Below are 23,790 nucleotides of genomic sequence, written 5' to 3' on the forward strand. Positions count from 1 at the left end.
ATGATTTTCTATTTCAAGAACCTCCTGCAAGTCTCCTAACAAAAATGAATGTCATTTCTATTTTACTTTTGCATAGCTATGAAAAATAAATGCTTCGAGCTCTTTTCTTGTTTCTTAAAAATAACTGTTACTTTAAGCTAATTTTTTCATGTTAAATTCCAGAAGAGAACAACAATGACAAGCCGTGCTGAAAAAATAGCCAGGAGGAACTAGACTAATCATTTTTCTATGCATACACACCACATAGGGCCATCAGAGGCAGTCTCCTGGTGACCTTAAAACAATCAGATGAAGCTCAGTTGAACAGTTTTATTTACAAAGGTGAAGATAAATTCAAGAGTATTACATAGCTATGGAATGTCCAAGGCTTAGGTAAGCATCAACACATTGGAAAACATTGGAAAAGTTCACTCTGTGTGTTGGGGGACAACAGTGTTTATAATAAATACCTCTTTAGAGTAGAAAGTTGCTTGAGAATAGCCTAATATCTAGAAGTATTATTACAGACTACTTCCAAAAGAAATTTTTTTCAACTATGAAAACCACCTTTATGCAATTTGTTGCCCTTTTCCCTGACAAAATAATTATCCAGAGAACCAATTCATAAGTGGCTTCATTGTTTAGTAAAAGAAGCCATCTCTGCCACCTTAGCCTGTCCTCAAGGAAAAGCTAAAGAGGGAAACCCCTGTCAGCTTCTGTTTCTCTCTTCCTGTGATTTTGGCATGTCTGTTGTTCTAGCAGGGAATCAAGGGACCTTCTCCCCAGAACAAGGAAGGGGAGATAGTCTTTCTTTCCCATTATAGTGCCCTTCCACAAATATTTATTGTACAAATATTTATTTTGCAAATATATATTACAAATATTTATTACACAAATATTTGTTAAAAATACTTATTTCACAAAGATTTTATGCCTGGCATTGTGCTAGTCACTGGGTTTCTTTTGAAGAGTGAAGAAGCCCTTCTTTTAAAAAGTTTTCAATCCAGGAAGTGCTATGAGAAATCTGTAAATAATGGTTTTTCTTAGCAACAGGAGTGATATAACTTATCATCTAGTCTTATCACAGAGCACAAGAGGACAGATCTCAGATAAAAACTGCTTTCTTGTTACAAATTAAAGTCTAAAGAGAAAAGAAGGCAAAAACTGTTAGACCAAACTAGAAGAATGGAACATGTATTGAACAGCTGTCTACTAGGCAATGGTAATAAGCACATTATCTTGTTTGATATTCAACTCCCCTCCATATCATTGCATATACAGATTAGTAGTAAACTGAGACTATGCAAAATTAATTTATTTACCTCATACTGCTGGTAAGTGGTAGACCTGGAATTTGAACTCGGGTTTTTCTGACTTGAAAATCTAAGTTTTTTCCATACACTTAAATATTTCTTTAATGCCTACCTGTGGTAAGCATTGTGATAGGTCCACAGTCCAGAAAAGGTGGTAGATCTGTAAGCAGTAATTATGGGGCAAAGTAGTAAGGGTGATATCTTAGGTATGGAAGGTGCCAACGGAGCACAGGAGGAGGTAACCAAGGAAGCAGGGGGGCGGGGTATAGGTGGTGGGTGGTCAGTAAAGGCTTCACAAAGAAATTTTCTCCTAAATTAAATCTTGAAGGATAATTTTAAAATCATTAGTTAGATCAGAGAATGAACATATCAAGGAAAAAGAGGTGCTTATCCGAAACAAAGGCAGGAAGTCAAAGCATCTTTGTGGAAGGTGCCCAAAAAGTAGGGACACCTGAAATAATTATAGAATCATGGGAAATGAAGGCAGAGAAGTATTTACTCAGAGATCTCCTAATCCCCCCCAAACATGGAAAATACTGCTCAGGAATCAGAACTTTACCCCACAGAACATGAGCCCCAGCCAATCAGAGCAGATACTAGTTATAAATAGCCAGTTCAACCTAACTGGTGCAAACCAGAAAAATACCAGCCCTGCTTCTGGGAAACGGGAGCACCCAGTGAAGGGTTTGCTGCAGGGGAAGAGCTTGTCCAATTCTGCATTTGAGAAAGGCAATTCTAGACACGGTATGAAGGCTGACTAGGAGGACGACAAAAGCAGAGGCCAGGAATAAATTTCATTAAAGGGTTTCTGCTGGTGGGAGGTGGGAAAGAAATGATTTTAAAAGAAACCAGGTAATCGAAATTTGATCATTTCAAATGAGTCTATCACTATAACAAATGAGAATATATATTATACAGAAACCATTAGACAGTAATTCAGACTGGTGACTCTGAGATTACCTTCATACATATACATGAATGTTATTTCAGCAGAATAACACAAACTGCTACTGTCACTTAACTAAGCACCTTATTTTGTTCAGGTTATGTAACGTCAAACATTTATGTCACAACCAAACAAATCAGAAAGGTACTGCGCAAAAGAATAAATGGTTCTGTAAATTCTATTTCACAATGGCCTCATTTAATCTCTTTTATGAAAAAAGAAGAACAGAAAGTAGTAATGATGTATTTCTAACAAGCCTTCTGAGTCCTGCACTGTGATCATTTTGTAGCAAATGTTCAAGATCTATTCTGGCCCACAATACTTTTAGTTAGATGGATTGTCTCTGATAAATCATTTATTTACAAGCCTGCAAATGGCGATGAGCACAAGTACAGCACAAAAATCTAAATAAAAACAAATTTTATATAATATCAAGATATATAAATAAAATTCAAAAGTTCATTATTATGAATACAAGATGTTGTGCACTTAAAGTACGTGATATGGCTTGATTTCTACATCAAAGAGAGCATATAAAAAATTTAGAAGGAACCCCAGAAGGACACAAAATAACTTAAAAAGTTATAAAACTAGAGTAGAAAAGAAAAAAGGACAAAGAAAGAAACAAACATTAAGCTGTCAGATCCATTAAGATGGTGAATGTGTCTGGAAATTTTTAAAACCTGTTTACTTATCTGTGAAAAGTAGAGTTATAAGATAAGATAGAGTATTAAACAAGATTTTAGATGCATGTTACACTTAAGAGCTTGAAAAACTTAAACAATTTAAATCATGCCACTCTTCAATGAAAGAGATCACTTAATAATTTTTTAGTTCTTCCCCTTCACTAATCCTAATTCTGAAATAGAACGAAAGTTGAACATATACGAAAATATTGCCTGTGAGTTTATGATGTGTTTGATCAAAGGGGTCAATTTCATTTGACAAAGTAAAAAAAAAAAAAAAAAAACACATCATGATCTGTGTATAAGCACAGGGGAAAAAAGTAATAAATGGATTAAAAAACTACACAGATTTCCTTACAATGACAGATTTTCAGTAAAAAGTCCATGGAAATTTCTTTGAAGTGTGGTAGTGATCTAACAGCTATACATCCAACTGGACTTGTTTGACAAATTCATAGACTTCTCACATACCTGTATTACTTTTCCATCTACCCAGAATTACAGAAGCAGCACCTCTAGCTAAAATGCAGTTCAATGACTGGTTATACTCTTGACTCTGAATTAGAAGTTAAGGTGGCTAAACAGCCCATATGTTAAACACTATACACTGAAATTCAGATGCATCAATGCAAATAAAATCAGATTAACTGTTAAATTTCTTAAGGAGGTTTGTATAAACGAGTAGTTCTTTTTCAAGTTAGCCTTTTTAAATTGTCTAAATCCTTAAAGGTGTAGCATTTGAGGATTTTATGAAAAAATTATATTTGCAAATTAGTATCCATTTGCTCTTAAGATATAATAAGGAAGAAAAAGTTTAAAAGAATCCTTACCTGCAATCCAATTATAATAATTATCAAGGAATGCCAGAATAGAAGATCAAGTCATAAAAGTAAAAAAAAAAAAAACTCAGTCATTTCCCATACTGTTTACCATGCCCATGGCTGAGTTATTTCACATGTTTATGCCTAGCTTACATTTTCATATCCAGGCATAAAGCCCTCATGCAGACCTGTGGAGAGTTCCACATTGCTGGGAACTAAGGGGCTTCTTGCCAACAGCCAGCACCAAACTGCCAGCCTGTGAATGAGTCATCCTGGAAGCAGAACCTCCAGCGCCAGTGTCAATCTTCAGATGTCTTAACCCCATGAGAAACCCTGAGCCAGAACCATCTATCTAAGCCACTCTCCAATTCCTGACTCTAAGAAACTATGATATAATAAATAATAAATGCTTATTGTTCCAAGCTGCTAAATTTTAGGTAATTTGTTACACAGCAATAAAGAACTAATAAAACATATATTTCAAAAGGATATGCAAAAATAATAATAGTATTCAAGTCTGACTGTAACAGAAGATTGCGAGTGATTTCTTGTACTACCTCCTAAACTTTCTATAAGGTTATGTCACTTTCATTGCTCCATTTCTAAAAAGCATATTCAATTCATATGACTCCCACTACCTTCTTTAGAGAAATTTACCTAAGTCCTTCATTCACTGAATAAATGCCTGCTAGGACGGCAAATTAGAACAGTCACTATCCCTGACTTTACAGAGCTTAGCGGGAAAGAGACCTTAATCAAGTAATGCCTCAAATTAGTTTAGGATTACAAAGAGTGATATACAGTCTTTTCCTGCTACAAAACATGTTTCTGGAAGGCCAATTAATTCCTTCTAGAAGGCAAATTAATTAATTAGTAAATGGGAAAAGGATGTCAGTATAACACAAAAGTTGTGTTCACAAAAGCAGCCAGTGCAGTCAGTGAATTACAGCCTTTAGCAAGAAAGGAAACAACTCTTAGCCCTGCCGACACAGCAGCAGCAGGAGTCCTTTCATTTGTATTTCACAAAACTTAAAAGCAAGCACTTCCCCAGGAGTCCCTACCAGCACTGTGCTGCGTTCAGCTTATGCCAGGTTACACTGCCCCTTGTACCCAATCTCACTGCAGCCGCTGCAGTGGCTCAGAGCTCCACTTCCTTCTGCGTTACCTCAGCACATGCCACCTCTGCTCTAATTAAAATGCTGCTGCCATTTCACTCTTTTTTTTGTGTATTTTTTTATATCTACCAGTAGAGCTTGCATCGATACTAAGCTGGTATCAGCTTGTTTTCTCAGTACTCTGGCTACAAGGCTGTGTAAGTTTTGAGTGGTTGACCCCCACTTTGTTTTCGCCATAAACTGCCTTATTTTTAACACACAATTCTGCGGAGAGGTTTTTAGGGACATGTACATCATGGTATAGAAGACATGCCTGCACTATTAAGGAAAACTTTCACAGTACTAGGACAGTATGTAACGGAGGACCTTGACCTAATATGGAAATAGCACGCATGAAGGTTGAAAGCAGAGACAGAGTACAAGGAGTCTTCCAGGAAAAAACGCAGGCTTAATTAAGCTTTCTCTTTATCTACCCTAAAGACCTTGCCAGACTAAGAAAGCTATATTCAATTCAGATGGCTGAAACATTTTTTGTCTAATGGGACTGAATGAAGGGAAGGGAAGTATGACAATGGTGAGACTAATTCATTGGTTACCAACCTTGGCTAAACCTCAAAATCAAGTAGGAAGCTTTTCAAAAATACAGATGCTCAGGATCCATCCCTCAGAGATTCTGATTTGACCATTCTTGTGTGGGTCTGTTCCCCTGGTGATTTCAATGTGAAGCGAGGGCTACAAACCACTAGACCAGAGTAGGGCACAAGTAGCAATCAGAGGATTGGAGAATAGGTCTTAGGAAGAATTTTTTTTTTTTAAATGACAACAACAAAACCCATACCTGATATTGAATAAGAAAGCTTTGCAATTTTAATTAGTAAATAAGACTGTATATTTATCTTTCCCAACAAAGTTTACAAGGATATTTCTAAGGACTCAGGTAGGGCTGGAAATAAGCAGAGCTGGAGTGTGAGGGCCAAGACTCAAGGAGCTTTGATCTAGGCTTCTGGATGAGGCAGCATGTAGGGCTGGCACAATCCACTGGGGAGGACAGAAGGTAGGAAAAGGTGGAGGGAAGTGGAAGCTTAGAGCTAGGGCCAGAGGGATTTAGGTAAGCTAGTCAATGTGACTTAGCACATTCAAACAATAGCAGATACCATTTAAAAACATGGCCATCTTTGGCATGGCAAAGGATAAAATGTGTAGAGTGGTTTAAATACAGTCCTATTTATTAATATTGGAGGTAGAAAGTGGGCAGCAACAAAAGTTTTCAAACTTGGTAATTAGGGTCCCAAGACGGGACAGTTTTAAAATACAGATTCCTGAGCCCAATGTCAAACCTATGAATTAAAATCTCCAGAAGTAGGAAATAATAAATTAACAACAATAGCCATTACCACTTATTTAGCATTTAGAATGTGCCAGGCCATTTTCTAAGCACTTTGTATGTATGAGCTTATCTCACAACAATCCTACTAGTCAACTGGGACGCAGAAAAGTTAAGTAACTTGCTCATGGTCAGTGGATCCAGGTTTCAAACACAGTTTGTGCTCTTGACCATGACATTGTGCATTATTTAAGATACTCTCCACCCACAGTAAACCAAGTTAATTTTGAGGCAGCTAGTATTCATCTAGTATTTCTGAACCACTACACAAAGTCACTCAAAGTCACTTTAGCCACATCGTTCTAAGAAATCAGACTCAAAATCAACAGTGTCTTCCATTATTGGGCTTTAAATCAGGTAACATTATCTCTTATTATGAAGAATTTACAATATACTAAATGCATATAAAAAGTTTTCCTGTAGAAGACGGGCTTGGTTGTCTAAGATTTCTGTTTTTGACAAAAGTAGAAATTTTATATAACATACTGTTTTCTTAACCTCATTTAGCAAGTTGCTATGTCTTATCACTTCTGCCCTAATAATATTGCAAATGCCTTTAAATTCTTTCTCTGTTCCCACTGCCACTACCCTAATCCGGATTCATATCATAAAACTTCCAGATTATTGATAACCACATCACCCCAACTGGTCACTCTGGCTTCAGTCTCTATCCAGCTGGATCTAAGCAAATCCATTCTGCTTCCAGGCTAATTTTCTTAGAACATTTCTTGCCTGTCACCCATGCAATTACAAGTCCATTAATGATTACAGGGCACCTACAGGATAACCCCCCAATCTTTAGCCTGGCATTCAAGGTCTGTAACTAACTGCTTCCTATACATCTCCAACTTTTAAAATAAATTCAACTATAATGCATTTTTAATCCAAAATTTCTTCATAAAAAATATTTAAATATATCTTAAGCCACATTTAAAATGAGAAAATATTTAAATTGTAGGCTAATTCTTTTAATAAGACTCTAGCTATCTTGGAGTTAAATGTTCAAATTTCATACTACAAATAAGCTGCTTTTGCTAATAGTTCTTAACTTCTGGCAGAACATGTAGGAGGATGTTCTTAAAACTAGCTGAGCTCTTGCATTTGATCTTTCTGATAATCTCAAAGTTAAGAGTTAATTTCATTTCAGAGGGTACAACTACACAAAAACTCTGTCCCAAAGCGACAGGGAGCATTTAGGCTGTGTCTTAAAGCATTAATCTTATATGAGCCACTAAACTGGTTTGTTAATCTTGAATAGGATTATTTTTACCTGTTTTTACCTTTGCCAGAAGGAAAATATATACATCCTACAAGTACAAGCTAGGGAAACTTGTCTATATATTACAGTCATGAAAGTTCCACTTACTCATCTATTGTGAGGTTAAAAAAAAGTTATACTACTTTTTTTTTTTTTCCCCCCTCAGGAGAACTGAGAAGAAAGGATCAAGTGTCTATAACTAACATCCATTTCAGGTGGAGCTAATTTATTAGTTATTACCTGAGGCTTCTCTGAAGCTCTTGACAAAAGCTCTGTATTACTGCAGGAAGGCTGAATGAAAGATGAAGGGGGGAAAGAAAAAAACCCCTCTGTAAGTTGAAGATTTACATAACTAGCATGCAATATCCCAGAGTAAAAATGTGGCAGACAGATAGATGAATATTGTAGCGAGCCAGAGAAACATGGGAATGCTTTGGAAACCATGTCCTCTTCCTCTCCACTTAACCAGTAGAGTTCAATCATTGCTTTTCTAGTGCTTATGTGAGGTTAAATTGATTCACTCTGAAATTTGGTCCAATGAATTCTATATACGATATCTTTTAAAAGATTGGAACAATAAGCAAATAATGAATGAAGGAAACAAAGAAGAAAACTTCTCTGAAGTCCAAACTTTCACAACAGACTAACAGAACAGCTCCAGACCTGGAGTATGTGGGAGGGGAAAGAATGGCTCCAGCAAAAAGCAGCACCTACAAATGAACAAACCAAGAAGTGTAAGACACTGAAGATTTTACCCAGTGTTTGTTGTATCACCAATAAAGGTGCAAACTGCCTTGGAACAGCTCTCCAATTACCAGAACAGGTAAACAGATTCAGCAGGGAAATAGATTCATACTTGGCCACATCCTTTATAATCAATATTATCACATTCATAAAAAGTATGTACAACTCAGAGTCTAAAATATTTTTGTAGGAAAGATTTCTTAAAGTTGCTCCACAAGCAATTAGACGAATTCTAATATCCCTCATAACTACAGAATCCTATTCCGCATGGTGTGGTACCACCTTTACCAGAGTGGCCTTTGATGAAGAAACTGTAAGGCCGCATAGTTATTTTCCTTCCTTAAACACCGTGTGTCACAAAACCCTCTGAGGGAAGGCAGTGCCTGCCTACATTTGCTATTTAATTTTGCTGAAAGCAGCCACACCAGAGCCTTGCATTTGACATGATTCACTTCACTTTTAATAGGAAAAAAAAATGGAAGTAAGCAAAAAGCAAGTTGACAACAGACACAGCTTTTTAGGGCAAAGGTCCAGAGTCTCGGGTGGGACTAGTCCTGATTCCCTCCACTCTACCATTATCTACCACTTCATCTTAATCACATTCAATAGCTGGTATTCAAATGGCTCATTGATAAGAGTTAAGCAGAAGTTATATTCTGCTGATTAAGAAATCAGGAAAGCACAAAATATAGTTTAGAAAGTTTTCCATCGGAAAAGTTAAAGTTTAAAAGTTCTGGCATATAAAATGCTTAACAGTTAACCACATGGAAAACTTAGACTTTAGATAACCAAGCGTTTGTGGTACATCAAAGCAAAAAGAATTTACAAAAATACAATCCTGCCACCTTGTGGTACCTATTCAAAAGTACTTCACTTCACGCTTAATGAACTGTCCGATTTTTTAAATGTGCTTGTTTGGAAAAATATTAATCAAGATAACATAGTTATTTAAAATATTAAATACTGACACTGATATTCACTGAAATTCAATAAAATTTATTAAATTGTCAATGTTTGGCTTAATAATTTTAATTATTTCTAAGGTCAAAGCTAAAGTCTCTTCAGACATAAGATGTAGAAATGCAATTGTGTAGCATTTGGAACTCTTGAAAAACTCTTATCATCATGTTTTCCTTTCTAATAGTTAAAAAGCCATAATGTTATATAAATTGAACTGCAAAGCTTTTACTGCCCACTAGATAGCATTGCTTGATCAATTTTAAACTATAAGCAGAAATAAACTAAGTGTGATAAATTTCTATAGTATCTTTACTAAACAAATTTTATAATTCTTAGATTGTTCAGACTCTCTAATGAACCTAAAGAATTATTAAGTTTCTTAACATCATATTGACATAAAAGAAATTTGTTCTAAAATAGTGGATATAAGTACAGAACCACTGACATTTTTAGAACACCATCTGTAATAATTACTTTTAGAAAATTATTAAATGATAGCAAAGTCTCTTTTAACATATAAAAGACTGCAGGTTTATCCTGTGAAAATATAAACTACCAATTACAGTAGTCTCTCCTTATCAGTGGTTTTGCTTTCCACGGTTTCACAGTTATCCACAGTCCAAAAATATTAAATGGAGAATTCCAGAAATAAAAGATTTATAAATTTGTAATTTTGCACTGGAATCCTCCCTTTGTCCAGAGAATCCACGCTATATTCACTACCTGCCCATTAGTTCTCAGTAGCCATCCTGGTTAGCAGACTGACTATCAGGATATCACAGTGCTTGCATTCAAGTAACCCTTATTTTAGTAAGAATAGCCTCAAAGCGCAAGAGTAGTGATATTGACATATTGCTATAATTGTTCTATTAGTTACCATTGTTAATCACTTACTGTGCCCAAATTATAAATTAAACTGTAGTATAGGTATGTATGTATAGGAAAAAACACAGCATATATAGAGTTCAATACTATCCAGTTTCAGGTATACACTGGGGATCTTAGGACTTATCCTAAGGATAAGGAAGGACTACTGTACAGAAAAATATGATGATGATAATATTAGGTTAAACCATATGAAACTTCTATTTATGTAGGTCAAAATGGTTGAAATGGCTCGATGTAATAGATAGCATTTGTCAAGAGCTTCCTATAAATCTATACTATGCATTTTACCCAATCTATCTTATTTAATAATCCTCATGTCAACTTTGTGGAGGAGGTACCATTATTATCCCCATCTTATCAATAAGGTCACTGAGGCTTAGAGGTCAGAAACCTGTCCTAAGCGACAGAGCCTGTCTGCTTCCAGTTTCGATAGTCTTAACTACCAGATCCAATAGGATAGATATTTATATAGGTAAAAATGGAATATCTGTTTAAAATGTTTCTGGAAAGATAATTAATTCAATCTTTTGGCTAAAAGTTTTTGTCTTGCTGTTAATGACTCAAGAATTTCCTTTTCGTTTCTTTTTGTGCTACAAAACTTTTAGGAGAAAGTAAAAAAAAGACTGCTGCATTTTTCTTTTCTACAGCATCATTTGATGCTGTAGAATTTACTTCTTCTATTTAAAACACTGGTCATCTCTTTTATCTCACAACCTCAGAACTGTTCCTTCTCTTTTTTCATATGAGCCTGCAGTTTTTACCTTGCATACTGGTATTAATCCCTTAGATACTCATAACCATTGGCATATCTGATTCCTCTCTCCCCTCTCACCCATTCATCCACTCAACAAGTATTTGAGTACCTGCTCTGTGTACCAGGTCCTAAGAACAAAAACAAGAAAAGGCATAGTCCTTACCCTCAAAACTTTAGTTTAGTAGGAGAGACACAAAGAGACAGTACAATGATAAATACTTCAAGACAAGTATGCATGGAGTGTAATGGAATTGTGAAGGAAGGCAGCTAATTTTGTATTGAGATATCTTTTCTTGTCCACATCTATCCCCCTAAATCATTCTCCAAATAAGCTCCACTTCTAATTATGCAACTCTGCTAAGTATTTATTTTTATAGCATAAAGTCTTGTACTACAAAGACTCAAGAATGACATTAATAGAAAAAAGTACAAAACAAAAAGATTTATCAGGGATAATGATTACACAAATAATTTCTTTTCACCATCTTTTCTGTCCATAAGTTAGACTGTCCAAATAATCTACTAAATGGCTACAGGAGAAACAAGGATATTAGTATTACCTGTATATTCCATAAATAAACTCAGAAAAATATAAGATTAAAGAAAATTCAAGAAACAAAGATTTGCAAGTTGATTTCCTTTAAACTACACTGTTTTAATTAAGCATCATGTTTGAAAGCTCCATCCAGCCCCTTCTAAAGTTACTCCATTCCCCCTTTCAACTTTCTTGATAAAATAAACAGCTTTTCTTAGGTTTCTCCCTAAATGTCCCTGCAATTAGACATAAATTCCTCTAGAAAAGCTTCTTCACTTAGTTAAAAACACACATGTATACATATATACTTATCTACATATATATATTATATGCTATGATTATATATTTTAAAGATACATATAGATATAAAACATTTATATATCACCTACATCTGATATATATAATTTTTTATCCTTCATCCAATGCCTTTGGTAGACAGATTTGCAGACTTTTCCCTTTTAATTTTGTGTATCTTCCAAATTTTTCATTAAAGAAATATCTAAAGCTTTAATGAGCATACAGATGCTCTTCAACTTACAATAGGGTTATATCCTGATAAACCCATCGTAAATTGAAAACATCAAAAGATGAAAATGCATTTAATAAACCTAACCTCCCAAACATCATACCTTAGCCTAGCCTACATTAAACATGCTCAGAACACATACATTAGCCTGCAGTTGGCCAAAATCATCTAACACAAAGCCTACTTTATAATAAAATGTTGAATAGCTCACATAATTTATTGAATACTAAAAGTTAATGGTTGTATGGATACTCCAAATATAGTTTCTACTGAATGCATATTGCTTTTGCAGCATTGTAAAGTGGAAACTTTGTAAGTTGAACCATTGTATGTGAGATCATCATAAATTGGGAACTGTATGTTGCTTTTATGAGGAAAAAATTATTCATGCTAATCCATTCAACAAATATTTATTCAACGTACTTTATATGTACTCTATATATACGAAATACAAAATCAGGAGTTAAAAGACTGAGACCTAGTTTGACAGACCAGCTGTGATTCTACAAGTAACAATCTCTTCACTACAATTTCTGCAATTATATCATAAAATAAAGATAAAAATACTTGCCTTACCTCCCTCATAAGTTATTCCAAGGATCCAAATGAGACAATATGTGTAAAAGCACTTATAAGTATAGTCATCCCTCAGTATACAATGGGGAATGATTCCAGGATCCCTCAAGTATACCAAAATCTGCTCATATTCAAGTCCCTTAGTCCCCCCTGCAGAATCTGAGTGTACAAAAATTAGTCCTTCAAATGCAAAACACATCCCGAGAATACTGCATTTTTTATCTGAGTTTAGTTGAAAAAAATTCACGTATACGTGGACTCGTGCAGTTCAAACCTTTGTTATTCAACAGTTAAGTGTTTTAAGTTACTTCCACAACCAATCATCAGAGAGGCAAGTTGTATTACAAAATAGCTGGGAAAATAAGATTAGGTAGGGCTACTATTTAGATTAAATTTAATCTATATATCTAGAATATTTTCAATTAATTTCAGTGTGATATTTATTTGTGAATCATAAGTTCTGCTAGGTTTAACAAAAATGTCTTTTTAAAAATCATCAGAACCAGTTCTAAAAAAAATTACTCTAAACTCCTGGTTGTCTATTAAAATCAACAACTAAAGTCTGAGTTATTTCAATGATCTCTTAAAAAACAATCTTTCCATCTTCATGTATTAATATATTGTTATAAAAACAAATACCATTTGACCATTAGTAATCAAATATTAAATAATCTTAGTTCCCTTCTTGCTCTAAAATTGTGTGATTTTGTTAAACAGTTTACAAACACTTCAGAAACTCACCAATCAAAAAGAAATTAGAATTTTTTAAATAATAGACTCGTTAGTTTTTCACTAAAAACAATTTGAAAATTTTGCCATCATATGCAAAGGTTAAATGTAGGCAAAAAAGTTACTTCTCCTTTAAGATTCAAGAATTCTCATTTATACTAAAGCAGAAAATTTCTCATTTGTAATTTCGGACCTAAAGTATATCTTTTATTCAAAGTGATTAATGCTTTTAAAATTCATATACAAATTACTCTGAAGTATTTTAAATTTATTTAGAACTATACAATTGCATCAGTACTTCTACCAGGATTCAAATCATTAACATTACAGAAACAGTATACAAACAGCATATATATATTTTAGTATATACGTATATGTTTTTAAATTATTAAGCTAGAAGTAGCCAGCTCTATTAAGCATTCACAAATATTAATATTTCAAAAGAAATATGAAACTGATACTTTACATATAAGAACCTCTATTTCTAAGACATACTAAAGTACAGCTAACATCATCTTTCAAGTATGAATAAATTAAGCTAATATTTTTGATAGAAAGGCTCAATATGAAACTCTAAGTCATTTACAATATTAATAATGGCTTCAACTAACGAATCAAACAAATTAAAAAGCTAATACTGTTATGCCACTAAATTTTTAAAGATCTTAAGCTAAAAAAGGACTTCATACAATTCATCTCAGTTAACAATGGAAGGAAAAAACTCCTCCCATTGTGATCTCCAAAAAAATTCTCAGAGTAATTTTAAAAATAGCTTTTAAATTTTTCCAACTAGGAAAACTGAAAACAAAGCAAAAAAAAAAAAAAAAATGGCTGAACTGAACTTAATTTCACCCTCCAAAGATAGGCATTTCGAAGGAAAAAAAATTGTCTTCAAAGGTTAGTAAGCAGTGCTTAGGACAACTGAGGGACAATTCCTTCCACAATTATTTGAATTACAGTTAAGTACTCACGGCTCTTATCACTAGACTACAGAAAAAGTTTCATGTTACAGACAGTCACACTGGTGGCTTTCTTGGACCTCTCTTCCCACCCAGGCCCAACCGACACTCCTGAAGGACCAACAGGTGCTTCAGGAAGTAGACCAAAGTTCCATCAGTCCTCCAGGCAGTTTCTATTTAAAGGGGAAGTGATCCCATTTATTTATGATGACTCATTGCTTCAAAGAGAACAAAAATACTATGAATATAGTGATTTGTTATGCTTCAAAGATTTAAAAAGGCATAGGAGATTTGCTTTAGGTTTGTTTAGTGCAATAAGTTAATAACACACAGCCTCTATCAATCATTTCTTCTTGATCCAAATATCAGGAGAATCTAGTGGGGGTTTTCCCAACTTTTGAAACATGTTTGCATTGGGGTAGGGGGACAATAAGGATTCACGAATGGAAGGAAGAGAAAGGATGAAGGATGGATGGAGATAGGACTAGAGGGAGGAGGAAAGAGGAAAGGAGGTGGGGGGATAAGAAGGAAAAAGGGAGTGAGACGGAAGGAAAGAAAAATAAAGCAGACAAGCAAAGCAAAGCCAAAGCAAGCAGGTATGAAGTCTCGGAGAGAAATGGAGAAACTAGATGTCGACAGCTTTTCTGTTCCCAGGAGGCCTCATTGTACTTCCTGTAATTTGTGTCCAAGATATTCTACCCTAGCCCTATAAATACACATTATACTGAAGCAGAGATGAGTATGGGGTGGGAAACAGAGAAATAGACAATTCTTCATTTGTTTTTCTCTTAAACAGTCTGCAGTGCTACTCCAGAAGGGAAAAAGAGACTGATCAAATCAACCAAGGGAAACTGAAAGGTATTGACACAAATAAAGCAGCATGGTATAAATTACCAGATGGGAAATGTATATAATTACTAAATAAATATATAAGTTGACTCTTTTAAAAAAAATAGGTTAAACTTTAAAAAATTAAAGAAAATTCAAAGGGGGCAACATCACAGAAGTGGGAGATTTTTTTTTTTAATTATAAGAATGAAATGAATAACAACAAACATAGTATATATCAAAACTTGTAGGATGCAACTAAAGTAATACAAGGCAAATGTATAGTCTTGAATATTAGAATAAAGACTAAAGATTAGTGGGATAAGGATTTACCAAGAAAACCGGGGAGTGGGGTGGGGGGAGGAGGACAGATAGGCAAAATAAACTCAAAAAACTTCAAGAAAGGAGATAATAAAGACAACAGTAAAAACTATTAATAGAAAACAAATATGTATTAGAAGATCAACAAAGCCAAAAGTTGGCTCTGTGAAAAAGACCCTAAAATAGACTGGTAAACCTCTAGTCTGATAAATCACGAAAAAAGAGAAGGCAAAAATAAGCAATATCAGGAATGAAAAAGGAATATAACCATAATTTAAAAGACACAGATTAAATGGACAAGTGGTTAGAAAAAATATAATTTACTAAAACAGAATGCCAGATATAAAATCTGAATGGTCCTATATTGCCATTATATAAAATCAAATCAATACAGTGAAAAAAATCTTTCTACAAATAAAACTCCCAGACTAGACAGCTCCACCAGCACGTCCTACAAAGCACTGAGTGACCTGGCACGGCCAGTACCTGCCACGGCCAAAAGGATAAACAACAAACCCAACATAATGGCAGTACCCAGTCAACATGACAGAACCTTAGTGGGAGGCCAGAACAACTAAATTAGTGCCATGTGGTTAACACCCAGACATCTGCACGAACCCATGTGAGATATTCCTCTGAGGATTCAAAAAAATACTTGGAAGAGGGACTGGTATCCCACATCAGTATAGGTGGGGCTACTGTCACTAAAACATGGATTACACAATCATTAAAAACTAATATTCTAACAAAAAATGTTCAGGTCACAAAGGATATACAGCTTTCAAATATTACCTGAAATGTTACTGTTGACATAATACATAAACTAGGTATTACTATATTCAAACTGTAGAAAAACTTGAGTAATTTATTTCCGAGGATATCAATACTTAAAAAATGTATTAGGTTTATTACAACAAAACAGAATTAGTGCTGTTTCAGTCAACAAAAATATAAATTATTGTAATTTGAAATAAACTTAGAATAACTAATGAAGGGATATTCTTCTTTTTGATGATTATCTAATAATAGGTGTCAATATACAAAAACAGAAATAATGTGCTCTATTTTTAAAAAAGAAAATGTATCAAAAGTATTCATAAACTGCATGATCTGACTGCTGAATAATCAAAAATAAATATCTTATTCTTGCAGTCAACCTTTAATTTTAAAATCATGAGTCAATAGAAAAGTTTATGACGTTTTTATATTTAATAATTACAATTTATATAAAAATCAAGTTTCTTTTTATATTTTCTTAAACACAAAGATTTTAAGAAACTATTATACTACCTCATTATTAATTTAAAAGTTTTAAGACTATTAACATAGATCTTCCTAGATGTAACATATTAATATTTAATAAGAAAATTCAATCAAAAAATAAGAAACCATTATTTTTTCTTGAAATAATACACATTCTTAATATATAATAATGGCTCCCTTCCATTTCTGGGCATTTAAACATTCCAACTCTGCCTGAGATGCATTCCTTGCCATATCCACTTCTTTTCTAGTTAGTAACTTAGATCATTCTTTGACTCTCAGCTGAAGTTCCTTCCTGAAGTGAGCCTTTCATGAATGCTTTCCATGATTGCATGAGACCAGAGGAAGTCTCCCTGTCAAATGCACTCACTCATACAGCTAAATACCATTCTTTAGTATAACTTAATCACCTGCATAATTAAAAGTAAGACAGTTTGACTCCCCTATTACACTCAAGGTATAGTGGGCAAGGAACACGTGCGTTTTCACTGTTGTATCTCCTAACACAGTGCCTGGAAGTCAGAGGTGTTTGAAGGAGAGAAAAGAGACCACGGAAAATACCGAAGTATTAATTTTATTCCTGTTTTAAAATAAAGTCCTTATGGAAAAGGTAAAATAATTTCACCAGATTCCCTGGGAAAACTAGGACAGAACTTAAAACCTGAACTATTTTTAAATTGCTTAAACAGTTATTAATAGATCACAACATTCTCTTGGAGATGTCAGGAAATTCTGGAAGTCTTAAATTTGAAGAAATATTAAAATTTACTTATGTTTCAGATGTTTCCCACAGTAAATAAACATAATAGATACAGAATAATATTACCAATACTGAACTCCACACACTTTTCTAAGTACTTTATATATATTACTATATTGTCTCATATAATCCTCACAATAACTTTATTTTACCATTTTATAGGCAGGAAAACTGAGCCACAGAAGTACTAAATAATATGCCCAAGTTTATGGGCATAAGTACGTAATTTTCTGAGTCAGGCTTGGAACTTGGAAGCCCGATGCCAGAGTATACATGTTATTGCCTCTACAAAGAATTAAATAAACGTGAAGCTCAAAATTTGAAAAGAAAATGGGGTATTGGAATTTTTTTCACATTTTTCATGCATAGCAATTCTTTATATATTTAAAAGAAGCCAATGATAGTAAATTTACAACACATTCCAAGACATAAACCAACATCCAACTGTTTATGGAAAACTCATGCTTAGCTTGTTTCCCACATTCTACCACAGTATCTAGTCTTTCCTACTATGCACACAACCCAGCAAGACGGCTCAGAATGTACACACAGACATTACTAATACTCTCTATAAACAGCACTAGGCAGGGCTGCTGGCAGCTAACTAATAGGAACAAAATTAATGAATATATGCTATGTGTGAATATAAACAAACACACAGGTACTGTGCGTGTGTAGATTTTCAGTCAGGTTCTTTGTGTGTGTGTGCATGTGTAGATTTTCAGGAATGCTCTCTACCAAAGATTAAAAGTCTCTGAATATTACTGAATGAAAAAATAACTAAACCGTCTTAGTGGCCCCAGATGGTTCTTTGAGTAGATGCAATGAAATAAACTACAGAAGACAGACTGATTCCAGAAAACACCAGAACTAGACGAACCACAAATGAATGGGAAATTCATCTATTAATATGTATCTAGAATCAGCAACCCTAACCTTCAGTACACAGTCTAGAAACTCAGAATGAAGACCAACCTCTGAACAGTTGAAAAAGCTCTTATAAAGCCACTGCACCAAATCAATATTCTCTGCTCCTGTTGTTTAAGAATTATTGACTCTTGTTTATCATATAATCTTTACAACGTGATTATCTGGCTTCTTGGGCCTCCCAAGCGTAAAAGCAACCAAACAAAAATGGCAAGCTGTCACCAGCCACACACACACACTAACAGTTACAAAAAGAGATAGACAAAAAACAAGTGGCAGCCATCGTACAAGACAATTTATCACACCCATGATGAACCTGAATCATCATTAGCCCATAATCTTCTCAGAAGGTTAAAGCTAGATATTTCAAAGTTTCAGCTTTCGTTATCTGAATGTATCTCTTATGTCAAATATATAGTTTTGCATTTAACAAACATGAAAATGCTCTCACCATTTGAGAGAATTCAATAAAAAAATACTGAGAAGTATCAAATAAGAAAAATGAGATTAGTAGCATAAGACTAATAAGAAGCAAGTCATTTTTTCAAAATGGAAGGTTTAAGTGCATACATTCTAAAATGTATTGATACCACATAAAAACTTTCCTTTAAATTGAGCAACTGTAAAAGAGATTTTAAAGTATTTCACTTTAATATAACATTAATCAACATTCATTAACATTTTTTAAAAATTAAGATTGGAAAATCTATTTTTTATAGTGCTTTGGCATTTTTTAAGACAATAGAGTAAGGCTATTAATTCCTTAGGAAATAGTGATTGCGGATACATTCATTTCTTCATATAAAGTATTAGTTGAACACTTAATACTATATAAAAATTGTGGTAGGCCGGGCGCGGTGGCTCACGCCTGTAATCCTAGCACTCTGGGAGGCCGAGGCGGGTGGATCGCTCGAGGTCAGGAGTTCGAGACCAGCCTGAGCAAGAGTGAGACCCCGTCGCTACTAAAAATAGAAAGAAATTATATGGACAACTAAAATATATATATATACAAAAAATTAGCCGGGCATGGTGGCGCATGCCTGTAATCCCAGCTACTTGGGAGGCTGAGGCAGGAGGATTGCTGGAGCCCAGGAGTTTGAGGTTGCTGTGAGCTAAGCTGACGCCATGGCACTCACTCTAGCCCGGGCAACAGAGTGAGACTCTGTCTCAAAAAAAAAAAAAAAAAAAAAAATTGTGGTAAGTGCTTGGGACACAAAAACTCTAATGAAAGAAATTGCCATTAATCAATTAAGTGTAATAAAATGCAGTGAATTCTCTCACAAATGAAAGACTAATTCAATAGTGATCCCAGGACCAGCTGTTGAGAATAAAGAAATAGAGTTTAGGACAATTTGAGGTTTGGGCTTAAGATACAGAATACATCTTGGTACTATGAACTGTGACAGAACAGTAGAGGGGCAAAGTGTATGAAAAGAGGGATAAATGAGGGGTCCAGTTTGGAGGAGACATCCAAGTAGATATGTTCACAGTGAAACTGAGGACACTCGGGGACAGCTCTGGAACTCCTACAGAGTAGGTTCAGTGGGAGGGGCTAAAAGATGCTTCTTGAGGCCAAGTTTGCTTTTACATAGGGTTTTGGGTTTTTTGGTTGTTTCACACAGATTGCATGTACCTACATTGTATTTCAATCTTCAGTGTGTAACAGGTAATGGGTATTATGAGGGGCTAAAGCCCACACCCTCTTCCCCTTGCGCTGTCAGTGGTTGAACTTGTTTCCACAGATAAATCTCAAGTGGAGGCATCCAATTACCAGCATGTGAGTAGGGTCCCTGGAGTGTAAAGAAAACCTGTAGAGTAAAAAGAAGGGAGGGCAAATAATAGAACCTAGGGAAACATCAACATGTAAGAGGGCTGGGGAGAAAAAAACCCAAAGAAACAGTAAATGAAGCTGAAAGGAAGGCCAAGAGATAGGAGGAGAACCAAGAGAGATTGGTATGCTGGAGCCAAGAGAGAACTCCAGGAAGTAACAAACAACAATGCCAACGACACAGAGATCAAAAGACATATGGAAGGAAAAGTGTTTCTCCAATTTGAGACTTAGCAGTTAGGAAATCGTTGGTGATATCTGGAGAAAAAGCTTGGGTTGTAGGGTGGTAAGAGGGAATAGCCACAGCACAGCAGTAGAGATAACTGAGTAATGAGGATGACGGGACTGGCAAGGGGTTGGGGAGTTACTGGTTCATACAAGTTGTCAAAAAAGTGGAAAAGATTAAAGATATTAATAGTAAGAGATGATGTATCCTGATGAAGCAAAGTCCCAGAGGACACAGGAGGGAATTAGCTATTTGTAATTCTACAAAGAAACTTAAATTAGTGTGCCATAAGGACACTAGCTTGTCAGTATAACAACTGTGATGCAGACACTTCCAATCATTCATTCAATTATTTATGAGCATCTGCTGTGCTCAGGAACTATACTCAGTGCTGATCATTTACCACCAGACCCCATCCTACTCTGCCCACCTTGAAGGCTAGATGGATCCACAGCCTTGGTACATGATGCTGGTAGATAACATGAAATCAACAAATATTACTAATAATCCGTGAGTGGATTTTAACTTATGTCCTAGAATGCCAAATAGGCCATACTACCACAAAAAATTTTAACAGTAAGGTTGGAGGGGGGTATGGAATCTGGGTCCAGTATGAAAAGCATTCCTCCTTTGAACTCCCCGAAAACATTTCTGTGTAATTTAATTAGCAATTGCATACAAATATTACTGCTTGAACCATTATTAAAGTTTAAAAAAAAATTTCACATGTTTATATCCCATCTCAATTATGCTCCTTGAGGATATCACAATTTTGTTGTATCCTTCTGGAACTCCAGCAGTTTCTTTTAATATAAAGGGTACTTAATATCTTTTAATTTTAGTATGAGTACTATAAAGCAAAACTATAGAAATACATGCATGTTAGTAAATTTGCAGTATGTTATTAAATGAGAGAATTAACATTTATGCAGTTAGCCTACTAAGTGCCAAGAATGATGACTTTATAGATATCTTATAGAATTTAATCCTCAACTCATTTTCAGATGAAGAAACTGAGCTTTAGAGAGGTTAAATAATTCACTGCAAGTTACACTACTAGTAACTGACAGAGCCAAGACTGAAGACTCAACTTTGTTCTTTCCACTCTACCACACATAAACAAACAGTAAACCTTTTGAACATGTATGTTCTTAAGCGACATATTTTATGCCAAGCATTATTTCATTGTCAAAAAAGTTATTAGTTATCAAGATAAAAATATATTTATTGAAGCATTCTATTTACTTTGAATATACAAACATTGACAACAATATTAATAATGATAGCAACCAACATTTGAGTGCTTATTAATGTGCCAGACTTTATGCTCAATACTTTAGAAAGGTAATTTTCTTTATGCTTCACAATAATCTCAAGAGGCAGGTACTAACTATTATCATTACTCTCATTTTCAGATGAGAAAACTGAGGCTCAGAGACATTAAGGTTGATGGCCTCAAGATCACAAATGCAACAAGTAGTAATGCCAGCATTTAAACTCAGGGAGTCTAACTTTAAAGCTTATGTTCCTAATCAGTACATTATATTAAACTATTTTTGCAATATCCTCTCCATTAAGAAAATGCAGGTTTTCCACTAAATTACAGATTTAGACATTCAATTAGTTAATAAGCAACACTGAGATATAGCCTTTCATGAACAGTCTTTCAGCTACAAACTAGATATTCAATTTAAATCCCAATTTTAATCCACCAGTCTTTATAACAATGGTCAAATAGAAAATTAAAAAAAAAGGATGCTATATGAAAAGCTAGCATGATCAGCTAGCTCTATTTTAAAATGCTGAACTGTCAAGAAAATTGTAAGAAATTTGCCATTGCTATTTTGACAAGAGTTATGAAACAAGATCTACAAAAATTATCCAACCCTGAATACAGACAGGATATCATCTGAATAGCCCAAAACACCCATATTATACAGAGTGGTCAACTCAGTGAGAAGGCCTGCAGTAACATGCTGGATTTGGAATAAGACACTGGGAAAAATTCAAATGTACACCAAGAAGTGATTATTCTTACTTAACAGTAGATGGCGCTAACACATCGTATCTTAATAAAAATAGTCCATAAATCCAGAATATTTTTACATAATGTAACCCAGGCTATCTTAAATTCAGTACAATTTTATTTATATAATATTCCATAATTCAATTTCTAGCCTAATTTTTCTTAAGCTGAGAGAAAGATGCCTGTATTTGTGCATAGGCATCTCATACACAAATCTTGGTGTTTTTTAAAAAAAGTATTTAAATACAAAAAAATTTACAAAATTTGCTAACAAATACAACAGACATACCATCACAAAGTTTGAAATTGAAAAGAAAAAGGAATAGATTTAAAAAAACCCAAAAAACAAATATTAATAGTATCTGAATGTTTTGAAGTTGGAGTAGCCTAAGAATGTGAAATTATTTCTATAGTCAACTATGGGAATGTTCAAATATCCCTTTAAAATCTCTAGTCTCTACAATAACAGGATTTCCATTTCTTACTGTGAAACACTTTAAGGTAATATACTAATTTCCTGTCGATAAGCAAGGAAGGAAACACAGTCCCTTCTCCCTCCCTATACGAGCCCATCTTATGTGCATTATACATAACAGTGCTTCCCAATCCTGAGGTAAATAATGTCTCTGAATGTGGGCACAAAAGTATAAGTTACTTTAATTAATCTGGAAGAATAAAAATGCATAGCTATTTATTATTGCTTATTATGTTAGTCTAGGATGCGAGTTGGAGTTGGGGAAGGCAGGGAATGATATTAAAAGAAATTGTTAAAAGCACAATATTCATGACAAACAAATTTAACAATTTGTGGCACAAGATAACTATCTCAAATCCTAGAAGTAAATCTAATTATAGGCTTTTGGAGCACCACAGAATAACAGCACAGCAATATTATTAGCTGAGGGGCTCTTTCCCACATCTAACAGCAAGCCACATGGGTGGTTATGCCATCTGCTTGCTGGTCTGCAGAGAGACGATTGATTACCATAGAATATTTTAATGCAAATGACACTAGAATTGTAGGAAATACATGAGCATCTGTGTTTTGACTCCTAGTCCCAACACTTATATATGATGGTACCTCAAGAAGTCACTTAACTTTCAAACTCCATTTCCTCATTTATAAAATAAAAGGTGAGATCGTATGTAGTAAGAACAACAGCAAAAAAAAATAGATACACAGAGTATATGGCATGAGTGATATATAAAGATCCAATAAATCTTGGATTCCATCCTCCTCCTTTTACCATTATTATAGAAGAAATAAGGGATGGACATTAATAATAGTATAAATCCACTTAAGCTTACTTCAATTGAGGCAGTAGTTAGAAAACAAGATTTTTAAAGAATGGAATACAGGCTGCTGTCTCATCACCAGGAACTAGTAAAGTACAAGTTTTCGAAAAATGAGTGCTTAATATAAGCAAATGAAAACTCA

At 34.4% G+C, this 23,790-nt stretch overlaps 1 protein-coding gene across 3 annotated transcripts in view; it reads right to left on the bottom strand.

Moving 5' to 3' along the window:
- Window positions 1-23,790, bottom strand: part of TSC22D1 (TSC22 domain family member 1) — a 121,000-nt gene that overhangs the window by 21,756 nt on the left and 75,454 nt on the right. Inside the window, exon 1 of one of the 3 annotated variants that reach the window (XM_069467227.1) lies at window positions 14,186-14,249. The exons of the other annotated variants lie outside the window; for them this stretch is intronic. The gene's annotated coding sequence lies outside the window, so the exon portion shown is untranslated. Of the gene's footprint in view, window positions 1-14,185; window positions 14,250-23,790 lie in introns of those variants that run through there. 3 annotated transcript variants of the gene reach the window in all.

Source organism: Eulemur rufifrons, chromosome 4, assembly GCF_041146395.1.
Source record: "Eulemur rufifrons isolate Redbay chromosome 4, OSU_ERuf_1, whole genome shotgun sequence".
NCBI lineage: Eukaryota > Metazoa > Chordata > Mammalia > Primates > Lemuridae > Eulemur > Eulemur rufifrons.